This window comes from Apodemus sylvaticus, chromosome X, assembly GCF_947179515.1.
Source record: "Apodemus sylvaticus chromosome X, mApoSyl1.1, whole genome shotgun sequence".
In the NCBI taxonomy this organism is placed as follows: Eukaryota; Metazoa; Chordata; class Mammalia; order Rodentia; family Muridae; genus Apodemus; species Apodemus sylvaticus.
Genome location: NC_067495.1, coordinates 490,325 through 510,928, shown reverse-complemented (window position 1 = coordinate 510,928; position 20,604 = coordinate 490,325).

Below are 20,604 nucleotides of genomic sequence, written 5' to 3'. Positions count from 1 at the left end.
TGAAGTGCAGAACAACAAGAGTTACGTACTAAAATGTAGCATAGACGGTTATAGAGAAAAGAAGCCAGAGGTTTTAAGCCACAGGTTACGCAAACAACAACAACAACAACAACAAAAAGTTCAGATTTTTAGAAGCAGCAACTTCAGCACACAGCATAGAGTTAACACAGAGAGTTAAAAGTCTGGAGATCTTTCGATCTGTGTGCCCTTCGCCTACACCAGGCAGAGGCTTTCAGCAAAATGTTACCCATAAGGATCTTAAACTCACCCTAAAAATAAGAAAAAAAGAAAAAAGAAGAAAAGAAAAAAGTCATTGGTGGACTTCCTGCTCTTCCAGAGGACCTAAGTTTGGTTTCCCAATACCTGAGTTGGGTAGCTCACAACTATTCTGTCCTCCAGAGGTTCTGACACCTTTATCCTTTGCAGTTACTTGCACTCACAAGCACATAGATACACAGACATACACACACACACACACACACACACACACACACACACAGACACACAGACAAACACACACATACGTGCCCACATTTAAAAGTAATAATCTTTAAAAGGTGTTTTTGCTTTTGTTTTTGTTATTTGGTTTTCCTGCATGATCTATTGCCAAAGAAAAAAATCCTGATAATAATACAGAACGAAAAGAACCAGCTCTGGCTGGTCTGGAATTTGCTAATAGTTAACCTGGCCTCAATCTCACAGAAATCTGACTCCCTCTGCCTTTGAAACTGAACTTCTGGGATTAAAGTTATCCACCCTCACAGATTGTGAACGTTCTCTGATTTTTTGAATGCTGGTACATTTCATATTTGTTAAGACTTAATTTGTAGTTGAAAAGATGTGCTATTTAAAAGGATGTCCCAAAGGTTGTGAAGAAAAAAACATATTCTGCAACTTTTGGATAAAATTTTCTGCAGTAATCTATTAAATTAATTTGACCATATTATCAAGATTTTTTGTTGATTTTCTAGTCTGGATTGTCAATCAGTCAATGAGTGTGGAGTTCTAAAGTCACTCACTGCTACTGTATTTGCTCCTGTCTATCCCATTGTGTCCAGTGGTGTAGTGTTGCTGCTTTTTTATGAAATAAGGTATAAATACACTTGGTAAATATGTTTATAATTATTATATGTCCTTGACTAACTTTTCCCTTTATTAATATGTACTTAGTAATTTCTTTATCCAACCTAATTTGAGCTTGGAGTTAGTTTTGCGATTCAAAGCTCTTACAATATAAACTTCCATTTTTTTTCTTTTAGTTTGTGAATGTCTTTGCCAGTGTGGTGAATTTCTTGGAAATTGCTCACAGTTGGATCTTAGTTTTTAATCTCATTAGATGGTACTCATTAGTTAAGATCATTCAGATTTAGTATTATTATTGGAAAGTGTGTGCTTGTTTCTTCTTTATCTTAGAAATTTTCTAGTTTATATTACTGAATAATATTTGTTGGTTTCCTAATTCCATATATTCTTCTATTGACATGCATTTGGTCCTGAGTTCACAGGCTTATGTATCTTTCTGTTCTGTGTACAACATTCCTTTAAATGTCTAGCAATTCTGGATTAGAGGTTACAGATTCCTTTACTTTATACCTATCACAAATGTCTTCATTTGTTCCTTAATTTTAAAGCTAACTTTTCTGGACAAGCTATATTATTTGGCAGTTAGTTTAAGGTCTTGCAATACTTTGGTCCATGCTCTCCCAGCCTTTGGGTTTTGTGATGAGAGGTTTGCTATTATGCCTTTGTGAGTTACTTGGCTCCTCTCTTTCAGCTTTCAGTTTGTTTGACATTTTAAACATAACATAGAATGTCTATTTTGGGTTCTAGATTCCTCTTGTACTTGGATGTTCATTTCTTTCTTATTATTTAAAACCTTTTCTTATAAATGTCATTGAAATTTGAAATCAGTTTTAAATCCCTTTACAGTCTGTTTATTGGTTCTCCATTCTGCACTGGAAATTTATAGGTTTGTTCTTATGCCTCAGATGGCTTAAATGTGGTTAGGTATGACAGTGCTACACCCCCTTTTCCTACCCACATATAATAATCTTGTCTTCAAACCACTGATATTCCTTCATCTACCTGGTCAACTATATAAGTGATGGTTTAATATTAGTGGTTCTCATCCTGTGGGCCATGACTCCTTTGTGATAAAGCAATCATTTCACAGGAGTTTGAAATACTACATTCTAGTTTATAACAATGGCAAACTTACAGTTATGAAGTAACAACAAAAATTATTATAAGACTGGGGGTTGCTACAACATGAGTAATTGTATTAAAGGATCACAGCATTAGCAAAGTTGAGAATCACTGGATATTTTTATTTGGTTTATTGAGCTTTTATTTTTGTACATTTTTTTCTACTTCTTTCATCTGTTCGAATCCTCTTGCAGGTCTCTGATCAGATTTTAAAAGTGCCCTTTGTAGTAATATTAAATATCCCTGCCTGGGGTTTCTAACCCATCTGTGGTTATTGAGTTCCAGGAAGAAAGACACAAACACACACACATACACACACACACACACACACACACATGCACACAGACATACACACACACAAACACACACACAGCCTTTATATATATATTTTTAATGTGCCTTAGGGAGGACAATATCAGGGCAACTGCCTACTCTCCATGCTGTTAGAATTTACCTTCCTAATCATAACCCAAGCTATTACTATGTTTCATCTGGGCTGCTCTTAGCTCCACATGGCCATGTTTTTATGGCTCAGCTAATGCATGGTGGCTCTCTTTTCTCCTCCCCTTCTATTCCATGGCGTCTTTTTCCTGCCTCTTCTCTCCTCCTGGTGCTCTCTCTCCATCTCTATCTCCTTATCCCAGACTGTCAGGGGCTTTATCCACCAATGAGAATAAGCTTGGAGGCAGGATCCCAGGGGCTATGTGTAGATTTCTTAGAGGCCTGCACTTAGCATTACAATAGACAGTAACAGACAAACACTCAACACTTAATTTTTCCCCTCTGGCACTTTAAGCAGTTCAGTGTCTTTGAATTAGTCATTGAAGGGGTATAAACTTGGGGAGGAAACCTGTGGCCCTGCTTTTGCCATTTCTTTTGTTGCTATGTCAGAATTTGCATTTATGTTCCATGAATATCTGGTTTCCCAAGTGGATCTTCTTTGTGAGTCAATTTCCCTTGAGGGCTCAACACATACTACTAATGAGGAGAAAAGGAATGCTGTAACAGCACCACTGGTATTGTGGGGTATCCACCTGAGAAGTCATAGGTTTAAGTTAATAGAAAATCTTTATTAGCCAGCTAGAGACTACACAGGGTGTTCAGGATCCCTGTGTAGCCCTGAGAATTTCTTGGGGTGAGCTTTCAAACACAAAAATCATGTTCTGGGTTGACAAAACAGTTCTGCAAAAATCAGAAACTCCAAGAATCCAACAGCAAAGTTAGTTTAAAGTCTATCCCAGACCTATAGACTTTGCTAAATTAGGTCTTCATTTTTGTTTTGGCAGGTGGTACTCTCTAGGTGCAGAGTTTTCAGGCCTGAATGTTTCTTCAATCATGAAGTCAGTTGTGCTAAGGTCTGGGTGCCTACTAAGGTCTGGGGACTTGTATACTACCAAAATACATGAGACATAGGCATATAATAAAAACAACTACAATACCACCAATAACCAGAGAAAAGTGGCAAAACTGTAGAAATAAGTATGAACTTAAAAATTTACAAAGCTACAATGAAAAAATTAAACGAGAGGGCAGTCGGGGCTGGAGAAATAATTCAACAGTTAAGACCATGTATTGCTCTTGTGGAGGATCTGAGTTTGGTTCCTCCAGCATCCACATGCATGTTCACAACCACCACCAACTGCAGTTCCAGGGGATCTGAGTCTTCTTCTGGCATCTACAGGCTACTGCTAACACGTAGATATGTGATCTCCCACAAGCACACATATGTCACATGAAAATGAGGGTTGGAGGACCAGTGAGAGTAAAAAAAGTAAGATTCAATAACGAAAATGGAGAAGAGAACCAAGAAAGAGTTAGTGTTCAGTTATAAGGAGAGGAAGAGGAATAAAAAGAAAAACAAGATTTTTGAAAGTAACACTTTAAAGTACAGTAATATATATATATATTAAAAAATACTAAAACATTCTTGGGGGAAAAAACAAAGAATTAGACAGAAGTTTGTTTATGAAGTATCTAATATTGCACTCTACCATGTTGGTGGTGTGTGTAAGGGCCAGTGGATCATAAGTAGAATCAATTGTAGCTTTTATCAGTTCCCACCATGCAGGATAGTGCTATATTTTGGCTGAAAGTGTACGCTATTAGGCTCTGGCCATATTGATGTTAGAAGTACCCCTTCTTCGTATACTAGTTTAAGGGTTCGAAAATTACTGAAGGAAGACCCCAGACTCAGACACTATACAAAGACAAAGAACATTTATTCTGAAGACACAACCAGCATGTGGGGGTCAAGCATTCTCCAAAATGGTGATCCCAGACAAAGGCACACTAGTCTTTTGCTAGGAAACTGGGGGAATTCTTGATGGTTTGGAAATCTAAAATTTCACTGGTGGGTTCTGGGGAGTGGGTCACAGGTGGTCAGAGTTCTGCATTCCTATGTCATGAACATTTAATCATAGGATGAGATAATGCTGCCCAACAGAGAAGTCCCATCCTGAAACAAGATATTTCCCCATTTTTGTGATTATCCCTAGGCTGTTCTTTGGGAAGGGGTTTTGTGAACTTGTTTCTGGGTTTTATGGTCTATTCCTGGAGCTGGTGCATAAGGCCTAGTTGTTAGCATTCCTCCTAGGCTCTACCTAGCATTTACCTGGCAATAGCCAGGTAGGCCTGGCTTAGTATAAAAGGGGCTGTTTGCCTCCTCATTGCTCTCTTATTCTCTCTGACTCTTTTCTGTCCCTGACCCTTCTTTCTCTCCCCATTTCCCTCCTTCCTCTCACGCCACTTGTTCCTGGTCAGCTTCTCCTCTTGTCTTGTCTGTCTGTCTGCCTGTCTGCCTGTCTCTTTTTCTCTGTCTTTACTCCCTTCTCATCTTCTTTCCTGTGTCCTAAATAAACTCTATTCTAATCTATCTACACTATACCCATCACGTGGCTGGTACCTCCAGGGGAAGGTGTTGTGTTTAATAAAAAGATAAGGAAGAAAGAATATGTTTGGTGAAGGTACAGTATGATATGGGGAGGGGCGTGTCTCTGCAGGTCCATGCTGAGTGGGGCACCCCTTTCCTCCTGAGGTACCAGCCACACTGATAGTATAGTATAGAATAGAGTTTATTTGGGGCACAGAGTAGGGAGTTGAGAGAAAGGGAGAGAAGAAGAAAGAAGAAGAAGGCGGAGGCAGATGAAGAAGAAGGAAGAAGGAGAAGTAGAAGGAGAAGAAGAAGGAGGAGGAGAAGGAGAAGGAGAAGGAGGGGAGGAGGAGGAGGAAGAAGAAGAAGAGGAAGAAGAAGAGGAATGAGGAGGAGAAGTCAGCCATGAGCACATAGAGAGAGAAGGGGAAGGAGATTGGGGAGAAAGGGGAAAGACTGTAAGGGAGTAGAAGCAAGAGGAGAAGAAACTGGAGCAAGAGAGAGAAGGAGACAAACATCCCCTTGTATAGTAAGTCAGGCATACCTGGATGTTGCCAGGTAACTGCAGGGCAGAGTCTAGATAAAATGCCAACAATTTCCCATTTTGGCGTTAATTAAAAAATAAAAATTAGAAAGAGGTGACGGTGAAGCAGTAATAGGATCATTTAGATCTTTAGCTATTTCCTACTGACATTGGCGTGATATGTCTTTCGCAAACCTAAGAAAATGCGTATGGGAATGTTGGTCCAGCTTTAGCAGAGTTGGCTGTTGTCTTGTTCTCCAAGGTCTGTAGAACCATTTGTGAATAGATAGAAAGGAGCATGTCCAGTAGTAGAAGTGTCTGTGAAAGGAGATTGGAGCTTCTTTGGAGCTGTTCTGGCTATATACTAAATGCCTGCACATGACAGAATGCTGAAACACACACACACACAGACACACACACACAGACACAAACACATATGTAGAGGATAAAGTTAGGGAAGTTTGGGAGGAAAACTATTTCTTAGGTGAAGCATTAAAACCTTTAGGTCTTAGTGGTTATGGTGAGGGGAGTCCTACTCTCAAGGCTTAGGAAAGGAATCCCACCCTCTGGTATAAGTAGCAAGTGAGAACTTAGGGTATTGATTGGCAAGTATACTCATCTGCATGGAGTCTATTTGGTTCATGAGAGGTTAGGTCTAAGTGGGCTTCCTGTAGTTTATAAGTTTACAAAAGAAATAAATTTGTTAACATGTACAGTCTTTAAGATGAGCTTAGAGAAGACAAAAATATTTTGTGGAGCAGAAGGAGCAAGAAGGGCTCTTTTCTTCTGTCTTGGAGACTAAATATATTACATTTAGCAAAATGGGAAAAAGCCTTAAGTCCATAGTTGTAGTGGGAAATAATAGAAAATGGCATCATCTCACATTATACCCAGATACCCTCAGGCCCCAGTGACCCACGGCCTCCATGGCCAGCTCTATGCATCATGTTTCTCTTGCTCAGATTCTGCTTACATTCCCAGCCCTCCACCACTGTGGTCAGCAGTCCCAAATCCCAGTAACCCGGTAAGACCTCTAGAGTAACCCGGTAAAAACTCTAAAGGCATGTAATTTATAAGTCAGATTTATGTCAGTAAATTCTCACCCCACAAAATGCCCATACAATTTACTCAGAGCCAATTGATATTGCTATAAATTGCCAAACTAGATAAGACAAATTTCCCTGTAATTATCTGTCCCTTAATCCATAGCTACCTGTGGCTATTTAAAGCCATGCGGAATCTGGATTGTCTTTCTCTTCCTCCATCTTCCTTCTTTCCTCTCCTCCTCTCTTCCTGTCCCTGTCTCTGAAACCATTAGCTCCACCTCCCTTTTCCCTGTCCAATCACAGGCTTCTTGTATGAATATTTAAGTTAATCTGGGGAACATTCTGCTGCACACAGTTAAAAGACTACCAAGGGAAACTTATATTTGAGCATCGTAGCTTATCGTGTAGATTCCACACAAGAAACACTTTAAGTTTATCTTAAGGGCAATCAAAGGAAACCTATATTTGAACTTGTGATTAGTTGGATTGTATAGTGGAATATTTCATTAGGGTGATGCTAATTTATAAGAACTATACTGATTAATGTTAGGAGAATGGCATAGCAAGAAGAAGAAATTTAGTCACTGGAAACAGTTTAGCTAAAGAAGTAGCAGAAGGTTACATCTGTGAAAGCTTACATCTGAACTTGTGTATTCTTTATCTTGAAGCCTGTAGTACATCTGGCAGTCTTAGCTAGGTAACAAACTTATTAATGAACAAATATAGTGGTGGATTACCTTAGTGTATGAAGCTAGGTCTGTTTTCTAGCTATCAAGTTCCAGTTACCTCAGCTGTCAATGTAGTTAGAAATCTGGGAAGATTAAATGGTAATTTAGGAATCAAGTATGAATACAGATGACAGAGGTTGGTTTCTAGGCCACTGCGGTATCCATCACAACTTGGGTGGAGTCAGTTTGGCTGTCAGACCCAGAAGATGAAAGCTTTGCCTTTTTTTCTTGTGGAGTAGATCTCTGTGATATGAGAAATGATGCACCTTGACTTGGCAATGAGACATTTGACTCTCAGGGTGTCTTGTTTGTCCACTGTACAGCTCTGGCAGTGGGCAAGGCAATGGAGTGGCATTTCTCAGTGGTTATCATACCACAATCCAGGAAGTCTTGTCACTGTGCCCATTATCTTCTTGGAGACCTTGACAGATAACTGTTAGTCTTTGGGAATCTCTGTCTTTCATAAGCATAAACATTTAGCAGATTTTTGGCAAGATTGAGAGCAGTATCTACTGAGCATATCTGAGTTAAACAGCCTGTGTTTGTTTGTTTGTTTTAATTGTTTGAGAATGTATCTAGCAAATAGATAGCACAGTATAACTTAATGACAGTAGTAAACACAAGGCTAAACCTGCATAAGGCAGTGATCTTTAACCTTTATACTGTTTAGAAATCTGGCCTTGTGGCTATGTATCAGCAGAGAAAAACGCGTGAAGAGACAAACACAAAGAGATAAAGGGCTGAGTTTTGTCTAGAGTACACTTAGCTTAGAGTTGATGTGGACCAGGATGTTAACATATCAGGGCTGACAGTGGTGGCCACAGCTGTGAAGCCCCTTGGCTAAACTGAGTACTGGCCAAGGACAGAGTGTGCCCAGGTTGGTTTAGGCCCGTGCCATGGGCTGAGTGGGCAGGCGTGCATGCAGGCCCAATTCCCAGGGAGCTGACAGTGGCCTGCAGACCTGGCACTGGGTGGCAGCTCTGGTAGAACCAGTGCAAGCGAACAGGGTGGGGTGAGAGCTGGTGTCACAGGAATGTTCTCCTAGATTTCTAGCAACTCTGCTCAGGCAGTGTGAGAGAATTCCTGACCAGGCTGCTGGCAGTAGTGGCTGGTGACTGCTGGAAGGCAGACAGAGCAGGAGTGGGTGGGGCAGATGGTTAAGGGAAAGCAGCAACTCAGCAGAACAGGGGCCCAGGGAGAACCCTGAAGCACATCAGTGGAGTGGGGGTAAGATCTGCTTGTCCTTGTGGAAGAATCAAGAGGCAGGGTGGCGCCAGGCTCACAGGGCCAAGCTTCCTCCTCCCCATCAGAACATAGAAGCACAGGGAATGGGGGCAGGGTGATGGCTGCTTTTCCTGTGGGAGTGGCAGAGCCAAAGGGGCTTCAAACTAGGAGCAGAACAAGAGCATAGCAGGTGTTAAGAGAATGGGAGGGAGGAGGAAAAAGCCCATGGATCACCAGTGAGAGAATTGTTTTTAAAGTTTCAGTTAAGTGGTCATGTAGAGACACTGCTTGCTGGGTACTGTGCTTTAGACCTAGAGACATCCCAGTAAGTAGGGACAAGGTGGTGAAGACCAACTCTTTTGGTGAGAACAGAGTTATTAAAATGTTCCTACTGGGGTCCCGAGGACAAAATTAATAACAACCAAACCATACCGTGTCATTGCTCAGATGTTAATGGCTGTATGTGAAGGATTCACAGGAAAAACTGGTTTATCTAAGCTTAGGATTTTTTCTATGGCAGCAAGAGAAACCCACTTCAGATGAGATCAAGTGTGTTCAGGGATCGGCCCCCTCCCCCCCCCAGAGGGAGGGATCATGTAAACTGATTCTTATAAGGGGAAGGGGTCACCCAAGAGTTAGGGTTCCTAGAGCAAGCATCAGTGAAAAGACCAGTCATAAGGACTGATTGTCTCCATCCTCAAGAACAGCACAGAGGGTGGCTGTGAGCTCAATGGCCCTCTCTTGGGAGCAGGAGACATTTATAGTGACCAGAGATGGGAAGGAGCTTACCAGTTCTCCAAAGTTTGGGTAGATAAGTCTGGGGGAGGGTGTAAACCTTCGAATTTCTAAATCTAATGTTGTGTTTTATGAAAAGATAGGAAGAAGGAATATGGAATGAGGGGAGGGGGTGCCTCTGTGGGCTCATGCTGAGACATCTCTTCCCCCTGAGGGACCAGCCACATGACAGTATAGCATAGAATAGAGTTTATTCAGGGCATGGGGAGGTAGAGGAGAGGGAGAGGAGAGGAGGTCAACCATGTGTGCACATGGAGAGAATTGGGGAGGGGAATGAGGAGGAAAGAGACATATTGAATCAGGCACATTTAGCTGTTGCCAGGTAACTATGGGGCGGAGCCTATACAAAATGTCAACCAAAGGGATGCCTCAGCATGGGTCTGCAGAGGCACTCCCTTCCACCTCATCATACCTGGCACCACAAAACATATCCTGGTTCTATCTTTTTATATAACACCAAAAACTATTTCCTCATGGTCTGATCCTGGTGCTGGTGCCTTGTGGACAATCAGGCCTGGTCCTGAAATGGAGACAAATGAGATTTATATTGTCCTTTCATTAGGAGCTACTTTGTCTTTGAAAGGCTTTGCAGCCTGTAGGAGAGGCAAGTTGCCACTCTGTCCAGCACTCCCCAACTCTACTCAGGGGTGGCAAACATTCATGCTGATGTTTGACCATGTGGCTGAATGCACCAGACACTGGGGGAAGTAAACACAGCACAGACTTCTGAATTTGAGGGCAAGGCCCAATAAAACTGGGCACTGATGTCTTCCCTGCTCCACACATTTCTGATCCTATCTAGCAATAAGAAAATGGTATGTGCAAATTGAGCAATTGGCTAGACCTGGGATCAGAAATCACAGACCCACCTGACAACAAATGGAACATAGTGGGAATGCAGTTCTATGGCTGTGGAAGCACACATAGGCAGCACACATAGTTTTATATCCATAGTAATTTCAAGCAATAGGGCTTTCTACCACGCTAAGAAGGTAAGGCCCCTTTCCAATCTGAGTTTCCTTCTGCATCAACACTCATCCTTTCTATAACTGCCTTTTGCATCCTTCACCTGCCCAGAGATTGGCACATTGCCCTCTGCCTCCATGACTTACGACTGTTCCTTGTTTCAGGTCCCAGAGTAGCTCAGAATCAAATAGGTCCTCTCTCAAGACAGTGCTAGACTTTGAAGTATGGGAAATACTAGAATGGCTTGTTTCTTTTCTTATTCACTCATCTTCACTTCTTTTTCCTTTTTTGAGAGCTCTATTTATGTAACCATAGCTGGCATGGGACTTTTTCTATAGACTAGGCTGGCCTTGAACTCGGTAGAGATACACATTAGCAGAATTTTAACATAGCCATTGTATCTGGCTTGAATTCAGGAGTGAGAACATCAGGCCTGGAAGTAGCCTTTCTGTCAGGGATTGTTATCTGAGATTTTATGGGGCTGTCCTTTTAAAGGATTCTAAGTGCTCTTGCATAACTTAGAAGTGCCTGGTACTGGAAGACAATTTTACAAGCAAATGGTCTCAGGAAACAAGCCGGAGTAGCCATTCTAATATCAGATAAAGTTGACTTTCAACCTAAAGTCATCAAAAGAGACGCTAAGGGACACTTCTTGTTGTTCAAAGGAAAAATACAACAAGAAGAACTCTCAATCCTGAACATATATGCTCCAAATGCAAAGGCACCCTCATTCATAAAAGAAACTTTACTAAAGCATAAGCACATATTGCACCTAACACAATAATTGTGGGTGACTTCAACACTTCACTTTCCTCAATGGACCGATCAGGAAAACAGAAACTGATCAGGGACACAGTGAAACTAATTGAAGCTGTGGAACAATTAGATTTAACAGATATATATATATATATAGAACATTTCGCCCTAAAGCAAAAGAATATACCTTTTTCTCAGCACCTCATGGTACCTTCTCCAAAATTGACCATATAATGTGAGGTCACAAGACAGACCTCAGCAAATATAAGAAGATCAAACTAATCCCATGCCTCCTATCAGATCACTATGGAGTAAAAATGGTCTTCAATAGCAACAAAAACAACAGAAAGCCCACATACATATAGACACTGAACAATACTCTGCTCAATGATAACTTGGTCAACGAAGAAATAAAAAAAGAAATCAAATACTTTTTAGAATTTAATGAAAATGAAGACACAACATACCCAACTCTATGTGACACAATGAAAGTAGTGCTAAGAGGAAAACTCATAGCCCTGAGTGCCTCCAAAAAGAAAATGGAGAGAGCATACACTAGCAGCTTAAGGACACACCTGAAAGCCCTGAAGCAAAATGAAGTTAATTTACCCAGGAGGAGAAGAAGGCAGGAAATCATCAAACCCAGGGCTGAAATCAATCAAGTAGAAACTAATAGAACCATACAAAGAATCAAGAAAACAAGGAGCTGGTTCTTTGACAAAATCAACAAAATAGATAAACCCTTAGCCAGACTAACCAAAGGGCACAAGACTGTATCCAGATTAATAAAATTAGAAAAGAAAAGGGAGATATAACAACGTAAATTGAGGAAATTAAAAAAAATCATCAGATCTTACTACCAAAGCCTATACTCAACACAACTGGTGAATCTGGAGGAAATGGACAATTTCCTAAACAGATACCAAACAGGTATCAAATAGATCAGGACAAACTAGATCATCTAAACAGACCCATAACCCCTAAATAAATAGAAGGGTCATAGAAAGTCTCCCAACCAAAAAAAGCACGGGACCCGATGGCTTCAGTGCAGAATTCTATCAGACCTTCAAAGAAGACCTAACACCAGTACTCTTCAAACTATTCCACAAAATAGAAACAGAAGAAACACTACCCAACTCGTTCTATGAAGCTACAATTACACTGATACCTAAACCACACAAAGATCCAACAAAGAAAGAGAACTTCAGGCCAATTTCCCTTAGGAATATCGATGCAAAAATACTCAATAAAATTCTTGCCAACCGAATCCAAGAACACATCAAAAGGATCATCCACCACGATCAAGTGGGCTTCATCCCAGGGATACAGGGATGGTTGAATATAATGGAATCCATCAATGCAATCCACTACATAAACAAACTCAAAGAAAAAAACCATATGATCATTTCATTAGATGCTGAAAAATCACGTGACAAAATTCAGCATCCTTTCATGCTAAAAGTCTTGGAAAGAACAGGAATTCAAGGTCCATACCTGAACATAGTTAAAGCAATATAGAGCAAACCGGTAGCCAATATCAAAGTAAATGGAGAGAAACTTGAAGCAATCCCACTAAAATTAGGGACTAGACAAGACTGCCCTCTCTCTTCATATCTTTTCAATATAGTACTTGAAGTTCTAGCTAGAGCAATTAGACAACATAAAGAGGACAAGGGGATACCAATTGGAAAGGAAGAAGTAAAATTATCACTATTTGCAGATGACATGATAGTATACTTAAGTGACCCAAAAAACTCCACCAGATGACTCCTACAGCTGATAAACAACTTCAGCAAAGTGGCTGGTTATAAAACCAACTCAAGCAAATCAGTTGCCTTCCTATACTCAGGTTCGCACCCCTTTCCTTTTCCACAAACAACATCTTTTGCATCAGATCTCTTGTGTGCTTTAGTTTCTCAGGATATGTTACAGAAGAAGGAGAAGGAGGAGAAGGAGCAGGAGGAAGAGGATGAGGAGAAGAAGAGGAAGAGGAAGGAAGAGGAGGAGAAGATCAATCAGCATAAAGGTCTAGAAAATATTTCAAATGAAATAATAAATGAAACATCTTGTAAAGGAAAGAAGGTGCCTGTTAATTTACCAGAAGCATCAAAAATACCAAACAGACTGGGAAACGTCCCTTTGCCATGTAATAATCAAAACACATAACAATCAAGTTAAAGAAATACAAAATAATTAATCAGAAAAAAATAACAATCTAAACAAAACATAAAATTGTAATGTATGAAATCAGAAGTATTAGAATCACATCCATCTTCAATTTTTAAGTATTTAATTCATTACTTGTACAATGTTCTCCCTGCATGTATTCCTGCCGGCCAGAAGAGGGCACCAGATCCAATTACATATGGTTATGAGCCACAATGTGGTTGCTAAGAATTGACCTCCTGACCTGTGTAAGAACAGCCAGAGCTCTTAACCTCTGAGCCATCTTTCCAGCCATATTCCTGACTTCTTAATTTAAATTATAAAAGACAACAGGGTCTGTACACAGATGCTGCATAGTCACATACACACACACACACACACACACAAAAAAAAAAAAAAAAAAAAAAAAAAAAAAAAAAAACATGCTTCTAAAGGAAAGCAACTGGTCCAGATGTTTTGGGCAGATTCAGAATCAGTCATGATGGTGAAGTTATTCAGAGGTCACCAACTGATTTAGCCAGTAAGAAGCACAACTAGAAACTTGACAGGTGGACACATCTGGCTGATGCTTCCCATCCATTCCCAGAGAGGACCCACCACCCATGCGCCCACTGCTCAGCTGCATGTTCCTCTCCATTTTGGGCAGATATCCTGTGCTCACCATGTCTTGATTTCAGAGCTTCCTTGAGGCAGAGACTTGAAATACCATGATTGGTGGATACTTCTGTGATTCCCATGCAACTTGGAGAGACAAAATGGGTTAGGGATGAAAGACTGTGTAAGGGGGAATGGAGAGATGGGAGAAAGAAGACTTTAAATAAATAAATGATAAATGTGGAAAATGACCAAATAGTCCATTCCACTGAATCACACAATTTCTCCAAGTTCACTGTGCTTACGTTGGCACTGTGAATTAAGCCTATGTAAGAAAAGGTCAGAAGTTATCCATCCTATGAAGTTAAATTTAAAAAATATTGTGATTGTGTTGTTCTTTTTGGTTTTGTTTTTCTTTTTTTCTTTTTTTTTTTTTTTTGTTTTTTTGTTTTTTGAGAACTTAATTTTTATTCTCCACTTTGCCTTCAGGATCCTATAGACTTCAAATTTAGAATTTACCTGGGAAGGGAATATTTACTTCTCCTCTTTTAAAAAAAACACAAACAGCCAGACAGTGGTGGTGCTTGCCTTTAATCCCAAAACCCAGGAGGCAGATTTCAAAGGATCTCTGTGAGTGAGGACAGCCTGGTCTACAAAATGAGTTCCAGGACAGCCAGGGCTGCACAGAGAAACCCTGTTTTCAAAGTGAAGCTCCAATGTCAGAGGATCTGACAAAACACCAATGAACATATAATAATAATAATAATAATAATAATAATAATAATAATAATAATAATAATAAATTTTAAAAGGCAACAAACAAACAAACCACCAAACCAGCAAACCACCAAATAACTAGGCCTGTGGTGGTGCATGCCTTTAATTCTAGCACTTTCAAAGTATAGCAGGGGATCTCTGTGAGTTCGAGGTCAGCCTGGTCTACAAGGTCCTGCTGAGAGCTGCCCAGCCTGGTGGTAGTGTCAGAGTCACAGAGCAGGATTCTGGAGATAGCTTTAGAGTCTGGGGGTCTCAGGGCTTTCTAGCTCCCTAACTGTACTGAAATGCTGACACAACTTCTAAATCATCCTAAAACTTTCTCCTTCTTTCTGAGGGTGAAAGTCTGCTGGCTTAGGTGATTGACACCTGTAGCCTAGCAGGGGAGGACTGAGCAATGTGTGCTTTGTTCTACCTCAGCAGGAAGTGTCTCAGCCTGCTAGTTGGAAGTCACAGGAGGAAAAAGTGACACTTAGAGAAGTTATTACAGAGTGTATTACTAAGTTGTAAAAAGTTTCCTATAAATGAACCAAAGTGCAGAAAGGGGAGAAAGTGCAGAAAGGGGAAAATTCTAGCCTAAGTGACAAAAGATTTAAAAAAATCTACCCCTAAGTGGGGTAGGGGAAAAAAATTCTACTCTGTCTCTCATCTCTTTGTCCTTAGTACTTATATACATTTTTTTCAGAAGAAATGATCACGTTACATATTTCATCACAAGTTCACACAAAAAATCATATTATAAATTGAAATAGAAGTTTACAATAGAGAATAATTACATGACTTTCCATTAGTATTATTATCTAGCTAAAAGGCTATCACCTCTCTAGGCTCCACAGGATGAGTGAGGCTTTAAAACCCTAACTAAGCTATTAGTGAAGGTTTGTAGAGATAAACCCAGTCAATATTTTATCTTCTGTCCTAGCACCTATAATAAATCCTAGTTCCCATTTTATAACCTTTGGTTAATTGTTGTAAAATTAAGTATGAACTTAAAATTTTACAAAGCTACAATGAAAAAATTAAATGAGAGGGCAGTTGGGGCTGGAGAAATAATTCCACAGTTAAGACCATGTACTGCTCTTGTGGAGGATCTGAGTTTGGTTCCTCCAGCATCCACATGCATGTTCACAACCACCATCAACTGCAGTTCCAGGGGATCTGAGTCTTCTTCTGGCATCTACAGGCTACTGCTAACACGTAGATATGTGATCTCCCACAAGCACACATATGTCACATGAAAATGTGGGTTGGAGGAGCAGTGAGAGTAAAAAAAGTAAGATTCAAAAATTTAAGTATATAATACTTAAATATTCTTGGGGGAAAAAACAAAGAATTAGAGAGAAGTTTGTTTATGAAGTATCTAATATTGCACTCTACCATGTTTGTGGTGTGTGTAAGGGCCAGTGGACAATAAGTAGAATCAATTGTAGCTTTTAGAAATGATGTGCTCTTAATCCCAAAAATTATTGTAAAATGTAGAGCAGGATTTATAGACATTTGCTCCATAAAGAGAATAGGTCTTGTAGTCGAGTGCACCAAATCTTACTTAAACCTTTTGTCTTATGATAAATATCTAAAACCAAAAAAAAAAAAGAAAAACAAACAAACAAAAAACAAAAAACAATACTCCTCTCAGGGCCACATCAGTATACATAATGAAAATGAATGTTGTACCAAGAAGAAGGTGCATTGCACAAAATTACTACATAAGAACAGTGGAGCAAAATCATACCAGCACCTTTACATTGTACTTGAACATCTGAAAGAGAAACAAGGTAAGCAATCACTCCACAAACAAGGAGTTGACATTAAGAAATTATCAAATTGATGGCTAAAATCTATAGAGTAGGAAGAGAATCCCCAAAATAAATGAAACAAAGAGTTGGCTCTTTGAGCAAATCAACAAGATAGACAAACCATTATTAAATCTAACTAATAGATAAGAGAATAGCCAAAATATCCAATATATACAAAGAACTCAAGAAGTTGGACCCCAGGGAACCAAATAACCCTATTAAAAAATGGGGTTCAGATCTTAACAAAGAATTTTCACCTGAAGAAATTCTGATGGCCTAGAGGCACCAGCCTCTTTATCCACCAATGAGAATGAACTTGAGGCAGGATCCCAGGGGCTATGTGTTGATGTCTTAGAGGCCTGCACTTAGCATTACAATAGATAGTAACAGACAAAAACTCAACACTTAATTTTTTCCCCTCTGGCACTTTAAGCAGTTCAGTGTCTTTGAATTAGTTATTGAAGGGGTATAAACTTGGGGAGGAAACCTGTGGCCCTGCTTTTGCCATTTCTTTTGTTGCTAAGTCAGAATTTGGTTTTTTGATTTGGTATTTACTGAAAGTTATCTTTTGTTTTTTTGTTTCTTTGTTTTGGCGTTTTGAGACAGGGTATCTCTGTATAGCCCTGGCTGTCCTAGAACTCACTTTGTAAACCAGGCAAAGTTATCTTAAAGAAAATAAGTTACTATGTTTTAGCAAAATTAAAAACAAAACAAAAATGAAACCACACTTCACATCTCTTCCTATTACTAGTAAGAACAAGATGGGGGAGGTGGTGTCCAGCACAGCGCATATGTCTCACAATGTATAAGCCTGAGCACATAAATTCAATCCCTGAGAGAAAAAAAGAATGACCTTCTGAAAGGTATAGGTGCCTTTCTGATAGCCAAAGGTCTGCCATGGCACCTGTGTGTGTGTATGTGTGTGCGTGTGCCTGCAAGTACACTGTCCCCTGTCCCCATCAGATTTTTTGTTTGTTTGTTTTTAAACCAGGGTCTAAAGAAATGGACTTGCAGGGAGTGGGGACCAGAAAAGGGCAAAGGGGAAATCATTTGCAATGTAAATAAAAAATATATCAATAAAAAAATGCTAAAAAAAGAGGAAAAAAAAGATACAAGCAAGATCTAAAAAAAAAAAAAAAAAAAAAAAAAAAAAAAAAAAAACTGGGCCAGAAACAGAAAGCACGTTTCTATGAAGCAGACATAATTACACAAAATCATGAGTTTACTTTTATATTCTGAAATTTAACAAGCCACTGTCAAAAGTGAGGTGCTTTATGAATCAGACAAAATAAAACCATAATATTCCAATATATTTCTTAAAAATGTGTGTGTGTGTGTGTGTTTGTGTGTATGTGTGTGTGTGTGTGTATTAGATAGATAGTAATTTGATTAGTAGATAGGAAGGTTATACATATACTCTTCTATGAAGCTAAAAAATGCATGGAAAACAAGGAGAAATAAGGTAGATAAAAACATTTATATCTATGCATTAACTGAGAGGTAAATAACTTTGAAAGCATCACATGTGTTTTACCAAGTGAAAAAGAAAAAAACTTTTTGACTATACTAGTAACATGTTTAAATTTAATGATAAAAATTCACATGACTCAAACACTATACTTCACTAAAAGTACTTTGATAGTCTTATAATTCTTAAAAATACAGACAATTCAAATAAAATTCTTTTTTAAAAAGATTTATTTATTTATTATATGTAAGAACACTGTAGCTGCCTTCAGACACTCCAGAAGAGGGTGTCAGATCTCATTATGGATGGTTGTGGGCCACCATGTGGTTGTTGGGACTTGAAATCAGGACCTTCGGAAGAGCAGTCAGTGCTCTTAACTGCTGAGCCATGTCAACAGACCATCAAATAAAATACTAATAAACAAAATTAAAAATGTAAAAGCAAAGGTTTCCTATGAAGAGGAGGTGGTATTAATGGGGCATTTGAATATTGGTTCCTAGTTTGTGACACCAGGTGGGTAGGATTAGAAGGTATGGCCTTGCTGGAGGAAGTATGTCTCTTGGGTGGGCTTTGAGGTTTCAAAAGCTCCCTGTCATCATTATCTCAAAGTTAAGGTTTTCTCTCTCATCTATCTGCTGCTCCCCTTCTACTTTCTGGCTCCTCTTTATGGTTGGAGGTGGGTGCTTTCAGTTTTTCCTGCTAACATGCCTGTCTACTGCCATGTTGTGATATATTCTTATCCTTCTAGATCCACAATCCCAAAACAAACCCTTCTTTTTATAAGTTGCATTGGTTGTGACAAGACAGTAGTTAATGTCATTATTTATAGTCAATCACAATAAATGGAAATTTAACTTCAAAATTACATTAAATAAATAAAATAAATTACATATATACAATGTTAGCTAAAAACTGACAACTCATTTTCCCAGACCAAAAACAAAGAACTCAAATACAAAATAAATGGGAGGGCAACTCAATAATCAGGTAACAAAACCAAATACTGAAGGTTGGTTTTTTGTTTTGTTTTGTTTTCGAGACAGGGTTTCTCTGTGTAGCCATGAGTGTCCTGGAACTCACTCTGTAGACCAGGCTGGCCTTGAACTCAGAAATCTGCTTGCCTCTGCCTCCCAAATGCTGGGATTAAAGGTGTGCACCAGAACTTCCCGGCTACTGAAGGGTTTCTTTGCTCTCTTTTCAAGACACTAATCCAAAAACCTAAATGGTTACATATCCTCATATTTAACATTAAAATAGGAACGCATGCTTATAAAACCCGTAGAGTGCTAGAGTTTGTGTAATTTTAAGGTAATTATTGTAATGATTAATACTGATGAAGCTGTGAAAGGAAGCTCATAAACCACTAAGTGACTGTAGACAAATCAGTTAACCTCACTGTACATGAATTATAAATGAACATGGTACACAGGAAGTTCTAATGCCTTCTCACCCAACGGTTAGGAAGGATTTTCAGAATTTAAAAGGACCATGTGTATCCAAAAATTACAGTATAGAGACTAAGACAGGAAATGCTTACCTGAAGGTTTAGATTAATTTTTACCAAATATGAAAAAAAAAATACAGAAGAACATCTAAGACATCCTTCAATTACATACCTAATTGTTGTAAGACAGCTGTTTTTACTTGTGCAAAAAGGATTTCTGTCTGCAAAAAGTTGCTCATAAGCTTCTTTTGCAGAATGATACTTCCTCTAAAGAACAGACAAAGAAATTTAGAAAAATAAAATAAATATAAAAGCATTACAATATTAAGAATTATATAATACTTATTATGCTTTGGAACATTAAAAAAAACTAGCTAAAAGTAAGAAATTCTGATTATATTTCTGATAATTCTTTTTAACACCAGATAGATTCAATTAGGCATTTCCACTGTACATAATGCTAGTAATAACACCCACTGTAACAATGTATCATTAAAATATGACCCTTTAAGCATTTGCCAACACCCAATAGCTGAAATCATCTCAACTCATTTAATAATGTAAATTACCTCAATTTTACTCAATAATATTAATGACAGCAGAGTACTCTCCATCCAAATGTATAATTTGTCTGCTTAGCAAGTTCCCCAGAAACTTCATAATATAGACCCCCACCAAAAAATCTATAATAAAAATCACAGGTTCAAAAGTAATTAAAATTCGGTTATAAACACAATCTTCCCAGAATATAAAACATTATGAAATATTTATCATCTATAAATTTAAATAATAATAATAATAATAATAAAGAATGCCATAATTATAGTATTCAATGCTTACAATATTTTCAAGATACATAGGCGAATTTCTAAATGCAACCATTTACTCATAATACTGTCCACAAAGTTTTAACATGCTGCAAAGCTGTTACCACAAAAGTAATAAGGTTTAAAACACCTTCAAAGCAAAAATGTAGAAACCTTGCAAACATTGCTTTTAAATTACATTTCATAGAACAATATGTTGCAGTGGCTTTTATTCTTATTACTACTACCATGTAACTGCCTGGATAAAATAAATCTAGAGACTGTAGGGAGAAATAAAAAACTGGCTATATGAGCCACAGTTAAATCATGCACCTTACGATCTGACATCAACACATTCAATATTAAAGGTAATGTCTAATCAACCTATTGACTCATTCTACGTAACAAATGAAATTAATAAGCAGCATTGGAAACAACTAAGGA